Genomic DNA, 15977 nt, shown 5'->3' with positions numbered 1-15977 from the left:
AGTACAACACTATAGAGAAGAGCTACTAGGAAGAGAGTAATAAGAATTTTTTTCTCATTGAAAACTGAAGCAGGGAGAGATAAAAAGATTCTGTTTGTAAAAACTACACCTTTGAAAGAGAGGAACATATGTATTTTTTCTTTTTGTTCATTTCTGTGTAAACAGTAGTTGGGTAAACAAGAAACAAAAACAAATTAGCATAGGGGTTGAGGGAAGAATGGAGTAGATAGAGTAGGCTCTGGAAGAGATGGGAGTTCAAGTTTTCAATGTCTATTTTTTTATATAATCTAATTTTGGAACCATGTGATTATCATTTTAAAAAGAAAATTCAAAAGAAAAAAACCTATCAATAAACATACATCACTCTTTTATGTATGTTCAGCCAATGCTGAGATCTTTTTCGATGTTCAGAAATGATAATTTCATAAGTCTTAACATACAGATGACTGCACAATAAAGAGAATGAAGAGCATGCAACTTTTCAGTTTGGCCTCATTACTTCATACTGACACCCTCTCTCCATTAAAGCGGTAACTCCTAACTTGCAATTGTTTGGGGAGGCAACTAGAGAGCAATCTTGCTTAGCTGGTTAAGCCTGGGCTCCGAAGGAAGACAGATTTTGCTTTAAAGTCTGGTTCTGCAACTTCCTAAAGTTTCAAGACCTCAGGCAAATTCTTTAACACCTCTAAGCCTTAGCTTCCTCATCTGGTAAAATGGGGATAATATTACCTATATCTGAGTGCTTGTGAGGATTAAAACAGATAATTCATGTGAACTGTAGTAACAACCTAAGAAATGTTAGCTATTATTACTGTGCCACACTAATTATGACCTCATCTAATTTTGAAACTAGCAACTAAATAAATCATTTTGTAAACTGTTCTCCAAGATGATCTACCTTGTTTTGGTGTATACCACTAAATGCAATCCTATTGAATTAGAATGTGAAAACAGCTCTTAATGTAAAACTATGCTATATATCTTAATGCCTTGTAAATATGAAAGGAATCAATCCAAAAACTTAAAATTATATATTCTATGGGTATTATTAAAAAGACAAAAAATAACAAGTGTTGGTGAAGATGGAAAAAAGGGGACCCTTGTACACTGTTGGTGGGACTGTAAATTGGTGTAGCCACTGTGGAAAACAGTATGGCGGTTGCTTAACAAAATTAAAAATATAACTACTCTATGATTCAGCAATCCCACTTGTGGGTATTTATCCAAAGAAAACAAAAACACTCATTCGAAAAAACACATGCATCCCATTGCAGGATTATGTCATTGCAGCCTTATTTACAATAGCCAATATATGAAAGCAACCTAGGTATCCACTGAAAGATGAATGGGTAAAGATAAGATACAGACACGAGCATACAATGGAATATTACTCAGCCATAAAAAGAATGAAATCTTGCCACTAGCAACCACATTAGATGGGCCTTGAAGGCATTGTAAGTGAAACAAATCACACATGCTGCATGATCTCACTTATATATGTAGAATCAAAAAATAAAAACCCAAGCTCATAGATACAGGTTGATGCTTGCCTGAGGTGGGAAGGTTGGGGGGGCGGGGGTGAGGGTTAAGGGTAGAGTGGGAAAAATGGGCAAAAGAGGTCCAAAGGTACAAATTTTCAGTTATACAATGACTAAGTCATGGAGATGTAATGCACAGCATGCTGACTAGTTAATAATATGTAAAAACATACACATTCTACAGAAATTAAAAAAAACCTTATAGACCTTTGGTCACAAAACAGACCAAATGAACCTCTTAATTTGAATATATTTTGTTAAAGTTTTGTTTGCCTTTCCCCACTAAGTGATATGTATACACAGTCCAAAATTCAAAAATACAAAAGGAGAGCCTGTGCAAGGTAAATCTCCTGTGCTGTCCTTCAACCTCCCCACCGCCCAAGTTTGTTGTTTTTCTGTGTATGTGAATCTCTCCAGAGATGTCCTTGTATTTTTGCAGGCATATATATCTTTCCCCATTACTCCTCCACATCCAAGTAGCATTGTAGAGAATGTAAAACAAAAAGAGATATTTTAGGTAAAAAGGTCCTTGGATTGAAGAACTATCTATTCACTTAAGGTATCAAATAAGGAGTCAAAATAACTTTCCTACTCAATTGATTATGCTGGGTTTAAACCTTTAGCAATGACATAGCATATCCCCAAGTCTATACCTGATATCTAAATGACCAAAAAATTATCAGTTCATTGTATATTTGTAACTCAAACGCCAGCCTTGTCTTTTGACTATAGCTCTATTTGAATTGCTGCCCTGTCTTGAGATCTGACTTGCTGGCTATTTGTAGCTCAAAAATATTGATAAATAACATGATTTGCATGTGAAAAGCTCCAAAATCTTTATATATCCATTTCCTCACAAATCTGCGTCCATGGAGCTCCAAGCTCCTTCCTAATGCCTCCACCAGTCCCATCTTCCTTGCCAGCGTGAGTCTACCAGATGCTCACTGTGCTTTTTCTTCCTCCTCCATGGCAATCCAGGTCTGGGTCTCACCCCACACCCTTGGAGTGGGTTTGTGGTACACAGCAGGGGTCACCAAATTACAATCTGTAAGGCTGCAGACCAATTTTTATACTTTTACTGAAATAGAGCCATACCTATTCATTTACACATTGTCTATGGCTGCTTTCACTACAATAGTTGAGTTGAGTAGTTAGCTGCCATACAGATTCCAAGCCTAGAATATTTACTATCTGGCCCTTTGATCACTGATCACTGCTAATAACAGCACCTGTAAAAGACACCAAGTAAATACCCATGGTATAAGAGAAAAAAACAAGTATTTTTGTGTAGCTATATAAAAGTGTTCATTTAGCCCTGGCTGGTGTGGCTCAGTGGTTGAATGTTGGCCTGCAATGCAAAGGGTTGCCAGTTCGATTCCCAGTCAGGGCACATGCCTGGGTTGTGGGCCAGGTCCCCCTAACCGATTGATGTATCTCTTGCACATCGCTGTTTCTCTCCCTCTCTTTCTCCCTCCCTTCCCATCTCTCTAAAATAAATAAATAAAATCTTAAAAAAAAAATAAAAGATACCCCAGGATGTTCTCTCACCCTCTCTTCTTCGAAAAAGAGCCAGAGCACTATTACCAATCACAATCTTCTAAAATCTTGCCATTCCCTATTAAGAGATGAAGTCTTTCCCCCTGCTCTTGAACCTGAGAGCAGGCTTGTGACTGCTATAACCAAGAGTTCAGCAGAAGTGTGGTATATATGCAACTTCTTAGACTACATCATAAAAAGTGTCCAGTTGCCGCCCGGTTCTCTCCCTCCCTCCCCCATCCTCTCTTGGGATGGATGTTCCCCCTTGGAAGCAAGCCACAATGCTGTGATGACGTCAAGCAGTAACTTGAAAAGACCATATGTAGGTATTCTTGCTGACAGTACTAGATAGGGTATCAGCCACCCATCAGCATCAACTGGCAGATAGTGAGCAAAAGCCTCCAGATGTTTCCTGCTCCCAGCCTGAGTCTTCCAGCTAAGAATCCAGACACTGTACAGCAGACAGTGCTCTACTGTCTCTGTATGAACTCCAGACACATAGTTTGTCAGCTTAATAAAAGGTAGTTTCATGCCACTTAGTTTGGGGCTCATTTTTCATACATCCATAATAACTGAAACAACATAGAAGAAACTGTTAATAGTTCGTATTGAGTAAAGTGGCAATAAGGAGTTGGGGAATACAGAGAGATTTTGCTTTTCCCTTCCTACATTTAGTACTGCTTGAATTTTATGCCATGAGGACATGCAATAGTTTTTTTTTTTCTTTTAAATAAAGCAAAGTCAACCACAGGGAGGACTATCTAGTCTTTAAGTGCCTGGATGATAGTGAGAAAAAACATTAAGATTTGCCCTGGCTGGTGTGGCTCAGTGGACTGATTGCTAGCCTGTGAACCAAAAGGTTACTGGTTCAATTCCCTGTCAGCACACATTCCTGGGTTGTGGGCCAGGTCCCCAGTTGGGGGCGTGTGAGAGGCAACTGAGTGATGTTCTCTCTCGCACTTCAGTGTTTCTCTCCCTCTCTTTCTCCCTACCTTCCCCTCTCTCTGAAAATAAGTATCTTAAAAAAAAAAACATTAAAATTTGAAAGAAAGAAGTCCAATAAAGTTTTCTTTATTGACTGAAATAAAGCCCAAAAGATGATCATATGATTAAAAAGGCCTTGTAGTGCCCTGACTGGTGTGGCTCGGTTGGTTGGGTGTCATCCCATAAAGTGAGAGATCGCTGGTCATTCCCTGTCGGGGGCACAGGTCTAGGTTGAGGGTTCAATCCCTAGTCAGGATGCATGCAAGAGGCAAGTGACTGATGTTTCTATCTCACGTTGAGTTTCTCTCCCTCCCGCTCCCTCTCTAAAAATAAATAAATAAAAATCTTTAAAATAAAAATAAAGGCTTTGTAGCAACAATGGAAAACGCTAAATATTATTATTGAATATTGTTATCATACATGGTATATTATACACACACCATAGTATGTAAATATATACCTGTTAAAAAGATCTGGGAAGATGTATACCAAATTCATCTAGAGAAGTAAGGAATAAGCCATATTTGGAGAAGTGACACAAAGTTTAGTCTTACTTTTAATGTGTGGGTTGTTTTTGAGAGAACATATTCATGTATTATTTATAACAATACTTATGTTTTACAAAAACTAAAATAAGTAAATAGCAAATATACTAGTAGATATATTTGCTATATCAAGTATTTGCTGGGTAGAAAGGTTTAAGAAACTTTTCATGGAAAAAATATAATAAAAAATAAAATTTAACTTAAAACAGAAAAAGAAAACTTATCAGGTCCACACTTTTCTTCCAGGTAAAAGCCAACAGGTCTTAACATGACTTATTTAAATACAGTAAACATTAGTCACCATTTGCAGGGCCTTTGGGCCATATAAAGGAATCTCCCCATGGATCTCCCAGATCACATGCGTATAGTACTTTAATATGGAATGAAATTTAAGTAAATTAAAGATGTAGTTTAGATTACACTGTTTAGATTAGAACTGAAATATAGAGCTCAAAAAAACCAACAAAAGAGGATTATCTGCATTCCAAATCTTAAGTTACAACATAGAATAGAAAAAACAGAGCCTAATTCAAGGTCAGATTTCTAAATCCATCTGTTCTCTTTCTGGAACTCCTATCATTGTACAAGAAACCATATACCAAGAGACAGCCAGTCAAGGAAAACAAGAGGAGAAGAAGGGGACGGCAAGGGCGCAGAAAAGGGTGAAGCCAGAATAATTCTGCAAATGGCTGCAATGGGGATGGAAACAAAGACCCGTATCCAGGCAGTTTTTATGGTTGTAAGGAAATGAGTTGTTTAAAACAGGACAAAATGAAACTAGATACAGTAATTATAAATACTTCTTTAAAAAAAATACTAACTTCAGAGGGGGCACAAAAATACTAGACAACATAAAGAATGATTTATAATCAGATTATGGTTTGTGTTGTCATCTTTCTACATATGTAGAAGTAGTCTACAACGTCACTAAGTATCCTTATTTATCACTGGGCATATTCCCATATTAAGTTAATAAAACAGAATTATATGTAACATGATAAAGATACCTAATTTTAATTGCAAAAACTTAACTGTATTTTCCTATCTACCTCACTCAGTCCTACTAGGCAGTATTTAAAGCTCTAATTAGAGTATCAGACTAGGATACAAAAAAGTCAGGAAAAAAGTGAGGTATCTCCACTTTTAATGTTTCTGAACATTCCTGAGACAAACAGAAACATATATGCAGCTGGCAAAATACAAGTCCATTCATTAAGAACAGTCTAGAACTTGTGTAACTCAATAATGTAATTAAATCATAGGAAGGAGACTTGCCAAAAGAGTAAGTAAAGCTCTGTCACGAGCACCCCAAAATGGGTATTCTTTTACCACAGTGCTTTCAAACTTGAACTTAAACACCGTTTATAACGTATCATTTTTAAACACTTCTATAATAATATAGTCAGAGATAGGATCATTTACATTAAAGTCCATACTGCAGATAGAGAATAAAATAAATGAAAATCAGATTTATATTCTTTGTACTGCTACAGCTCAGCAGTATATAATCAAAACATACATAAGTGCAGATGAAGTAGTAGTAACGAGTTTGAATTGCTACTGTATCATTAAGCCTTAGGAGACATTCAAATTTATGTATCTTTATATTCTGATGAGAATATAAAAATACATAAATTTTTACATATTTTTTACATATTTTGCATTCTGATGAGAAAAAATTCTACCAGTTTAGAAATCAAAGAAATGAAAGAAGAGAATAAAGTCATATTAGAATTACTGAAAAGCTAAACATTGTAGAATATAGTACTTTCTTTTCAAATCATGCAACAGTACATTCAAAAATTTTATTCTCCAGTGGAAAAGTCTGTAATTACAAATTTTTGTATATAACTGTACTGCTTTTTGAAGTACAGTTATATATTACAGTTACGTATATTAGTTATATACATTAGTTATATATGACTAATACTTTTGAAGATGCGTATGTTTTGTTTTTAAATTAATTAAATTTAAAATTGCTTTTAAATTAATAGATAATGTATCCACATAGTTTTAAAATATAAAAATACAGTGAAGAGTCTCCTGCTGCCTTCTCCTCTCCCTCTACCGCCCCCTAGATTTCAAATACAGGGCTTTTTAAGGTGCCTGAAGGAGATTAACAGGCAGTGGAGCAGAACACAGTACAAAGAAACAGGGCAGAGCCTGGAGCTAAACTGTCAGGGTTGAACGTCCCCTGCCACACTCCAGTCAGCTCCAACACCTGGGAACAGTGACGTAACCTCTGTTATCTGGGTTTCCTCATGTGTGAAAGGCAAAGCTACATCAGATGCTTTCTATGGGCTTAGAACAGTGCCTTAGCTCCCTTCAAACTCTCCCCAATGTTATTGTTATGAGTCTGAGGTATATCCCTTGGAATCTCTTCTATGCATTTACAAACACACTGACCTACACACCCCTCTCTCTAACCTTCAAAGGCATCTGTATGGCTTTCACTAGCATTTCTCAGGTACTTCCAAAACGCTGCTTCTTTTATTTCTAGTAGGTTTTCAATTCTCTGTTGTTCAGGACATAAAGGTTTATACCTTGTTGATGGATTTTCTTTCTTTCTTTCTTTTTTTTGGGGGGGGAGGTCGATAAAATTCTTGTGTTACGTTTAATTGTTTTGGCTTCAAATTATATTTTGTCTGAAATTTAGAATATCACATTCTTTGGGGACAGCTTTTCCCAACTGCTTTATAATTTATCTAAGATATTTTGTTCTCTGTCTGTCTCCCTCATGCACAAGCATTTAAAAACTCCGATCTGTCTCTTCTAATATGGCAGTATAACCTATTTCATCTTCTCTTCTAATGTAGCTGTGCCAAATCACATGGTGGTCCACTTACTTTCTTCAACCACTTTGCCTGTTTTTCTGTTCATATTTATTAATAAAGGACAAGATCAGTGAACAAGTAGGGTATGCACTTCCCTTATCAAGGAAGCATGCAAGCAGGTTAGAGAACCTCTTAATGTTCAAAGCAGGGAAGGCTTCATTCTAAGGCTTTATATATAGTACATTTCATTCCTGTAACAGGCATTCTTTCCTTCCTACTTTACATCCACTACAGAGGTTTGGGGAAAGAGCCCTCCCCATCAGTATTTCACTGTTCTTAGAAAGCAGTAAGCCTGGTTTTAGCATAACAAAGGCCTCAGCCAGTCACCTTGTATTCCATAAAGGGGGAAAAATATATAGCAGATCCAGCTATCCAAAAGATTCACATCTTCTTTTTGTACTGCCTAACTTGGAAGGATTTTGCTTTTTGTTGCTTTAATTTTTATTAGTTGTTCGTGTACACAATTTAAACACTTCTGTAAGTTTGTTCCCCCAAAATGCAGTTGCTCTTCCTTTCCTATTTCCCCCTGAAAAGAGGTGACTACTTTCAACTTTAAGCTGCTTATTTTAGTATTTACTTCCATGATTTTATATATATAACATATATATGCATTACTGCTACTGCTTGATTTTTCAGTTATTAATTTAATCTGTCTCCATTGATTCACCAGTGTAGAATATGAAGATCAAGTTCTCTCTTTTCCTGACCCCACAGCACATGTATCCTCTTCCCATCTCTTAATAATAGTTACTAATTTAATAATAATAGTAATTGTTAGAGTAAAGTAATAACTATTATTAACTTATTTAGTTCGAAAGTCATTTTTAACATTATTATGACTATGTAAATGCTCTTCACAGTCAAGCCATGTAGTACAACATGCTTTTTTTCCTTTGCTTTTTTGATTTTAGAGAGGGGGAAGGGAGGGAGAGAGAGAGAGGGACAGAAACATTGATGTGAGACAGAAACATCAATCAGGTGCTTCTCGTACAGGGCCCCCCAACCAGGACTGAACCCACAACCTCGGCATGTGCTCTGACTGGGAATCAAACCTGCAACCTTTTGTTTACAGGACGACGCTCCAACCAACTGAGCCACACCTACCAGGGGCTTTTTTGTTTCTGTACTATGTCTATGTTTCCTTAAAGCTAATATTTTTCTTTTCTTTTTTTTCATATACTTGGTTTTACATGACTTTTCACAACTTGTTTTCAGTTATATAGATCACAAGATATCTAGAGTCATCAGGTATTGTACCAATTCATCTTTCTGAAAAAGTCTCTCCTACAGCCTAGTGACACACTCCCAACCAAACCAGCTATCTTGTAGTCCTGGCACAGCGATCACCATGGGCCCTCCCCTCACCATTACCCTGACCTTGTAGTCCTGGCACTGCGATCACCATGGGCCCTCCCTTCACTGTTACCCTAGAAGTTACTCTTGCATCTCTCATGGCCTGAATCTCTGTTTTTTTATACTTCAAATCTTAGTCTTCTTTCTTGACTTATGCCCTCATTTTGATGAAAAATAGTTCATTGTTTAGCAACTATCTAAGAAAGGATACATGAAATAAATTTTTAAAGAACAATTACTAAAGACCTCCTACTTGACTGATTGGTTGGATACAGAATGCTGGCTTGGTAATAATTCCCCTTCCGAATTTAAAGTCATTGTGCCAATGCCTTCCAGTTTTCCTGTTGAAAAGTCTAGTCTTTAGACTCTTCATCTTTTGTATATGACCTGTATTTTCCAGGAACAGCAAGAAGGCCAGACTTGTTATAGTAAAGGGAGCAAAGGGAAAGAGTGGGGTAGAGGGGGGACAGATTATCTAAGACCACATAAACTTTGTGTTTTCACTTTGAGTGTTATGGGTAGCTACTGTAGGATTTTGGGTAAAAGAGGATCATTTCTTGGCTAATCAAACATAGATCACTTTGGCTACTGTAGTGAGACTAAACGTGAGGGGTGTGGAACATGGCAGGAGGAGACTTATAAGAGGCTAATTCGATAACCCAGGCAAAAGATAATTATAGATTAGATCAGGATGTTGCATTGGAGGTATGAGAAATGGCTGGATTCTGGATATGTTTTGAGCTAAAAGAATTTGTTTCTGCATTAACTATGGGGTTGAAAGAACAGAGGAAAAAATTACCCAAAATTTGTTACCTGAGCAACTAGAATAATAGAGTGATTAGAGAAGACAGAACAGTGTAAGCTTGGGGACAAGAAGTTCAGCTACGCACAACTCAAGTGTAAGATGTCGACTAGCTACCCGAATGGAGATGTCGCATCACCATCAAGTATACAAAAGTCTGGAATCGAGGAGCCTCAGCATTGTGACTGGGCTCTTGTTTGGGCACTTGGCCTCCCTTTGATCTTATTCAATGTCCATGCCAAGTTCTCGCATGTGAGCCACAAAATATCCTTTTAATATGTCCTTTTCTGTTTAAATCAGCCAGAACTTCTATTACGTATAATGAAGAACCTTAACTAATACCACTACTAAGTCAGGAAACAAGTTAGTTTTAAATTGTGAATGACTTCATTAAAATGAAAAGGAACTAATGGTAAAATCTTAACTATTCCTAGGCTGAATACATCCCTTGGTAAAGTCCATATATTTCCACAGAATAGGCAAAAATAAACTGTAGCCCAGCATATAACTAATGATCTAACTATAAATATTCATTAAATTCCTCATGTCGACCCAAGTTTCTACTTGCTACTAAGCATTTTAAATCCTCAAGAATCAATAATATTCTAACTTATAAGGAAACCCAATTACATGAGGACAAAAATAACAAAAATTCCAAATTAGTACTTGAAATTAATGAGATGTTACTCTATCATAAGGATGAATGAAGTCCACTTTTAAAAAAGTGAGAATAAAACTCTGTTCTGTCATCATACTATAAGATGACATTACTACATCTAAGGGTTTCCTGAGCACACAGGCATCTAAATTCTGATAGTTATGACTAACAGAGAAAAATTATACCCCCAGATAAACTGTTTTTAAAGTATAGGATAGGAAGTGAGTTTAGAGTTTTCACACTGTAATAACATAACAGGTAGTGAGAAGAAAGGTCCTCTGAAGTACAAAGAGTAAAAACAAATGGATGCATGACAGGTAGAAAAACCTGTATATTATAAAAAAGTGCTGATTACATTTAAATTAAAAAATTGATACTTTTTATTAAATAACCTTTCTCTGATTGTAAGATATATTACCACATAAAATACAGGGATCAACGAGAGAGAATTCTCACCCCAAATTCTACAATCCAGAGAACCACTATTAACATTTTGATATACTGTATTTTGCTGTGTTTAATGTGCACCCACGTTTTTGGCCCAAACTTTCAAAAAATCTTTCGTTTTAATTTTTTAATTCAACATTTTATTTATTTATTTACATATAGATACTTGTTTTTTGTATTACAAAGGAATTTTAGCATTTATTTTTTAACATATTATGGTATAAGAAATTTTATGCAACAATTACAAAACACAAGAACAGATACAAGGTTCTTCAGGTACTACCCATGAAAATGCACACCCATATTTTTTCCTCAAAAATTTGAGCAAAAAAGTGCATATTATACACGGCAAAATACAGCATTTTCTTCTAGTCTTTTCTCCTGTGCACATATATATGAGATATGTGTGTGTGTGTACAGTACAAAAGCAAGAACATACTAAATGCCATTTTTATATCCTCCTTTTAAAATTTTATATTATGTATGTATTTCTCCCATGTTATTAAATATTCTTAAGGGATAATTATTTTAAACATCTGTGTAAGATTCTACATATGAATGCCATGATATAATCACTACCCTGCTGGTAGGCAATTAGGTTGTTTATAAACTTTTACTACCATGAATAAATGCTATAGTAAACAGTATTATACATAAAACTTTAATAATGTCTGAATTTAGAGACACTATTTCAAATGACACTTTTTCAGTACAAATGCTTAGAAATAGCTTAAATATCAAGAATACATATGGCCCAATAAAGCTGCTTGATTATGAATTTAACTAAAAGAAAAATATGCATGATATAAAAATCATAAAGCACCAAGCCTCACTGAAGCAAGTCCTGCTCCATAGGGTCACCTCCCGCAGAGCAGCTCCTCTGCTGTATTTGTAGCCAGTCCTCCAAGCCAATCAGCCAGTCCTCCAAGCAGATCAGCCTGGGGGTCAATTCCTCCCAGTGATGCCAAGAGCAATCAAGGCTCAACTACAATAGGACAGTGTGCACAGCCCACACAGGGGCACATACGGAGCACCCAGCTAGGGTAACTGGGAAGGCTGCACCACTGGGCTCTACAGGACACCTACTACACAAAGGCACTCTACCAAGTCCAGAAGATAGCAGCTCTACCTAATACATAGAGACAAACAAAGGGAAGCAACCAAAATATGGACACAAAGAAACAGATCCCAAATAAAAGAACAGAACAAAACTCCAGAAAAAGAAATAAATGAAATGAAGGCAGGCAAACTACCAGATGCCAAGTTCAAAACAATGCTAAAAGGATGCTCAAGGAGCTTAGAACTTCAACAGAATGAAAAAGGACATAGAAATCATAAAAAAAAAAAAAAAAAAGAACCAGTCAGAAATGAAGGATATAGCCCTGGCTGGTGTGGCTCCGGGGATTGAGCGCTGGTCTATGAACTAAGGGGTTAGTCATTGGTTCAATTGCCAGTCAGGGCACATCTGGGTTTCCGGCCAGGTCTCCAGTATGGGGCGCATGAGAGGCAACCACACATTGATGTTTTTCTCCCTCCCTCCCCGCTCTCTAAAAAATAAATTTAAAAAAATGTATTTTTAAAAAACAAATGAAGGACACACTAACTGAAATAAAAAATACATTACAGGGAATCAACTGTAGATTTTGACTTGAGAATCAAATTAGTGATTTGGAATACAAGAAAAAAAAAGAATTAAAAAAAATGGAGATAATGTAAGAAGCCTCAGGGACAATTTCAAGAGTATCAACATTCACATCATGGGGGCACCAGAAGGAGAAAAGAGAGAGCAAGAAATTGAAAACCTATGTGAAAAAATGATAGAAAACTTCTACAACCTGGTGAAGGGAATAGACACACAAATCCAGAAAGCACGGAGTCCCAAATGAGATAAACCCACACCAAGACACACCATAATTAAAGTGAAGTATGTTAAAGACAAAGAGAGAATCTTAAAAGCAGCAAGAGAAAAGCAGTTAAGTTACCTACAAGGGAGCTCCCATAAAACTGTCAGCTGATTTCTCAACAGAAACTTTGCAAGCCAGTAGGGAGTGGTGAGAAATATTCAAAGTGAAGAAAAGCAGGAATCTACAGCCAAGATTGCTCTACCCAGCAAAGATGTCATTTAGAATGGAAGGACAGACTTCTGGCCAAAACAGAGGCATAGGTAGATACAGTTTGCCTCTCACACAACCAAGACGGACAGCAACAAATTTAAAAACAAAAAATAACCACAACTGTAAGAAAATTGAACTGTACAGAGGTCTGACAACCAAGGAGTTAATGAAAAAACATTCATTCAGACTGGTAGGAGGAGTGGAGATGAGCAGATAGGGTGGAGAGAACAAAGGGAAAGGCAGCAGACCAGGGTGGGCAAGGTGGCATCTGGCAGACTGGGTGGTCCCACTTTTACGTGCAGGTAAACCAGGAGGAACAATTGGGGAGTGAGACAGACCACACAACCCAGGATTCCAGCACAGGAAAAGAAAGCCTCAAAACCTCCGGCTGTAAAAACCTGTGGTGGTTGTGGTGGCAAGAGAAACTTCCAACCTCACAGGAGAGTTCGCTGGAGAGATCCAAAGGGTCACAGAATGTACACAAACTCGCCTACTCTACCTGGGAATCATCACCAAAAAGATCCAATTTGCTTGGGGGTAGCAAAGGAAGTGGCTGAAAGCAGGGCAAGAGCCAAGCAAGCAGCCTTGTTTCCTCTCAGACCCCTCCCCCACATACACTGTCACAACAAAGCAACATGGGTTGCCCCTCCCTGGCAAATACCTAAGGCTCTGCCCCTTACAACATAACAGGGGCGCTGAGACAAAGAAATACAGCTCCAATGAAAGAACAGATCAAAACTCCAAAAATAGAATTAAGCAACGAGGAGATAGCAGATGCACAGTTCAAAACACTGGCAATCAGGATGCTCGCAGAAATGGTTGAGTATGATCACAAAATAGAGGAAAAGGTGAAGGCTCTGCAAAGTGAAGTAAAGGAAAATATACAGGGAACCAACAGTGAAGAGAAAGAAACTGGGACTCAAATTAATGATCTGGACCAGAAGGAAGAAATAAACATTCAACCAGAACAGAATGAAGTAACAAGAATTCAAAAAAATGAGGAGAGGCTTAGGAACCTCTGGGACAACTTTACATGTTCCAACATCTGAGTCATAGTGGTGCCAGGAGAAGAGGAACAGAAAGAAATTGAAATTGAACAAATAATGAAGGAGAACTTCCCCAATCTGGCAAAGGAAATAGACTTCCAGGAAGTCCAGGAAGCTCAGAGAGTCCCAAAGAAGTTGGACCCAAGGAGGAACATACCAAGGCACATCATAATTACATTACCCAAGATGAAAGACAAGGAGAGAATCTTAAAAGCAGCAAGAGAAACAAGAAAGAGTTACCCTACAAAGGAGTTCCCATAAGACTATCAGCTGATTGCTCCAAAAAAAACCCCCTTATGGGCAAGAAGAGGCTGGAAAGAAGTTTTCAAAGTCATGAAAGGAAGAACCTACATCCAAGATTACTCTACCTAGCAAACCTATCATTTAGAATGGGAGGGGAGATAAAGTGCTTCCCAGATAAGGTCAAGTTAAAAAGAGTTCATCATTACCAAGCCCTTATTATATGAAATGTTAAAGGGACTTATCTAAGAAAAAGAAGATCAAAACAATGAACAGTAAAATGACAACAAACTCACAACTATTAACAACTGAACCTAAAAAAAAAAAAAAAAAAAACAGAAAGAATCTAAGGCCAAATGTAATTTTAAGACTGTATAAATGTAACTACCTTAACAGTTAAGTGAGAGCTTGGCACTGCTGCTGGGTAGAAACAAGGTGCTAGGCTGGATAAAATAAGGTGGAGGGCCACATTCAGCCCGCAGGCCTTGTGTTTGCCACCTGTAATCTAAGCAAACAACTAGAACAGGAACAGAAATGGAGATCACATAGAGGGTTATCAGCGGGGAGGGGGAGAATGGGAGAAAAGGTACAGGGAATAAGAAGCATAAATGGTAGGTACAAAATATGGGGAGGTTAAGAATAGTATAGGAAGTGGAGAAGCCAAAGAACTTATATGTAAGACCCATCCACATGGACTAAAAGAGGGAATGCTGGGGGGAGGGGTGGTGCAGGGCAGAGGGGAATAAAGGGCAGAAAAAAAAATGGGACAACTGTAATAGCATGATCTATAAAATATACTTAAAAAAAAAAAAAAGTAAGGACATATAAAGAGCTTCCCAGAAAAGAAAAACTAAAGGAGTTCATCACCATCAAACCAGTATCATATGACATATTAAAGGGTCTTCTACAAGAAGAAAAAAAAAAGATTAAAAAACTAAACAATAAAATGGCAATATATGCCTGTCAACAATTGAATCTAAAAACAAAAAACAAACAAGCAGAACAGAAAGAGACTCATAGGTACAGAGAACATTTTGATGGTGGCCAGATGGGAGTGGGTGGGGAGGATGGGTGAAAAGGGTGAAGGGATTAAGAAGTACATATTAGTTGTTACAGAATAGTCATGGAGGTATAAAGTACAGCATAGGGAATATAGTCATTAATAGTCTAATAACTCTGTATGGTATCAGATGAGTACAAGATTTATCAGGATGATCATTTAGTTAATATAATGTCTAATCATCGGTGCGTACAATTGAAATTAATATAATATTGTATGTCAACTGTAATTGAAAAATAAAAAATAAAAAACTATGAAGCACAATTTAATTCAAATATCAAACCTAATCAGCAAGTTTCCTTAATAAATCAAATGAGTTCTCCGGCCTTCTGGAATCCTCAATACTGTTAGCAACATATTTATATAGGAGTAGATTACCCATCAGTAATTTATTATGAAAATATCTGGCACAGATTAGAAAACCGTGGACTTTTAAAGGATTCTTAATCTATTCCCACATAACAACAAAGTACTTCAAATCAGGATTGCTATAAACAATGTCCCATCAAGCATGAATTACTGTGCCCATTAACACATGGCTTTCTTGACACTCTACTAAAGTAAAGAGAATTGAAATGTACAGAAAAACATAAAAAGTAGGGCTTAATTTTAGTCATCTCTAACAAAGCAGCAGAGCTCATAGAAAAAAAGCATGATACTACGTTAAAAATAAAAAATACGATACTAATAAAAGAGTTAGTAACCCTTATTAAAAGCTGATCTGGGAAAATTTACCAGTTAAATTATGTCTGTTTTTTGTTCCTACTATCACAGTAACTTGAAAAAATTTTGCTGTATGTTTGACTGAATTTAGATATAA

General features: G+C 36.8%; 1 protein-coding gene across 4 annotated transcripts in view; it reads right to left on the bottom strand.

Annotated features, from left to right (window-relative positions):
• SMIM14 (small integral membrane protein 14) overlaps window positions 1–15977 on the bottom strand; it is a 48122-nt gene that overhangs the window by 12043 nt on the left and 20102 nt on the right. The gene's annotated exons all lie outside the window — the stretch shown is intronic.

The sequence above is a fragment of the Desmodus rotundus genome, chromosome 4 (genome assembly GCF_022682495.2).
Source record: "Desmodus rotundus isolate HL8 chromosome 4, HLdesRot8A.1, whole genome shotgun sequence".
Taxonomy (NCBI): Eukaryota; Metazoa; Chordata; class Mammalia; order Chiroptera; family Phyllostomidae; genus Desmodus; species Desmodus rotundus.
This window is presented reverse-complemented; position numbering and strand designations above follow the sequence as displayed.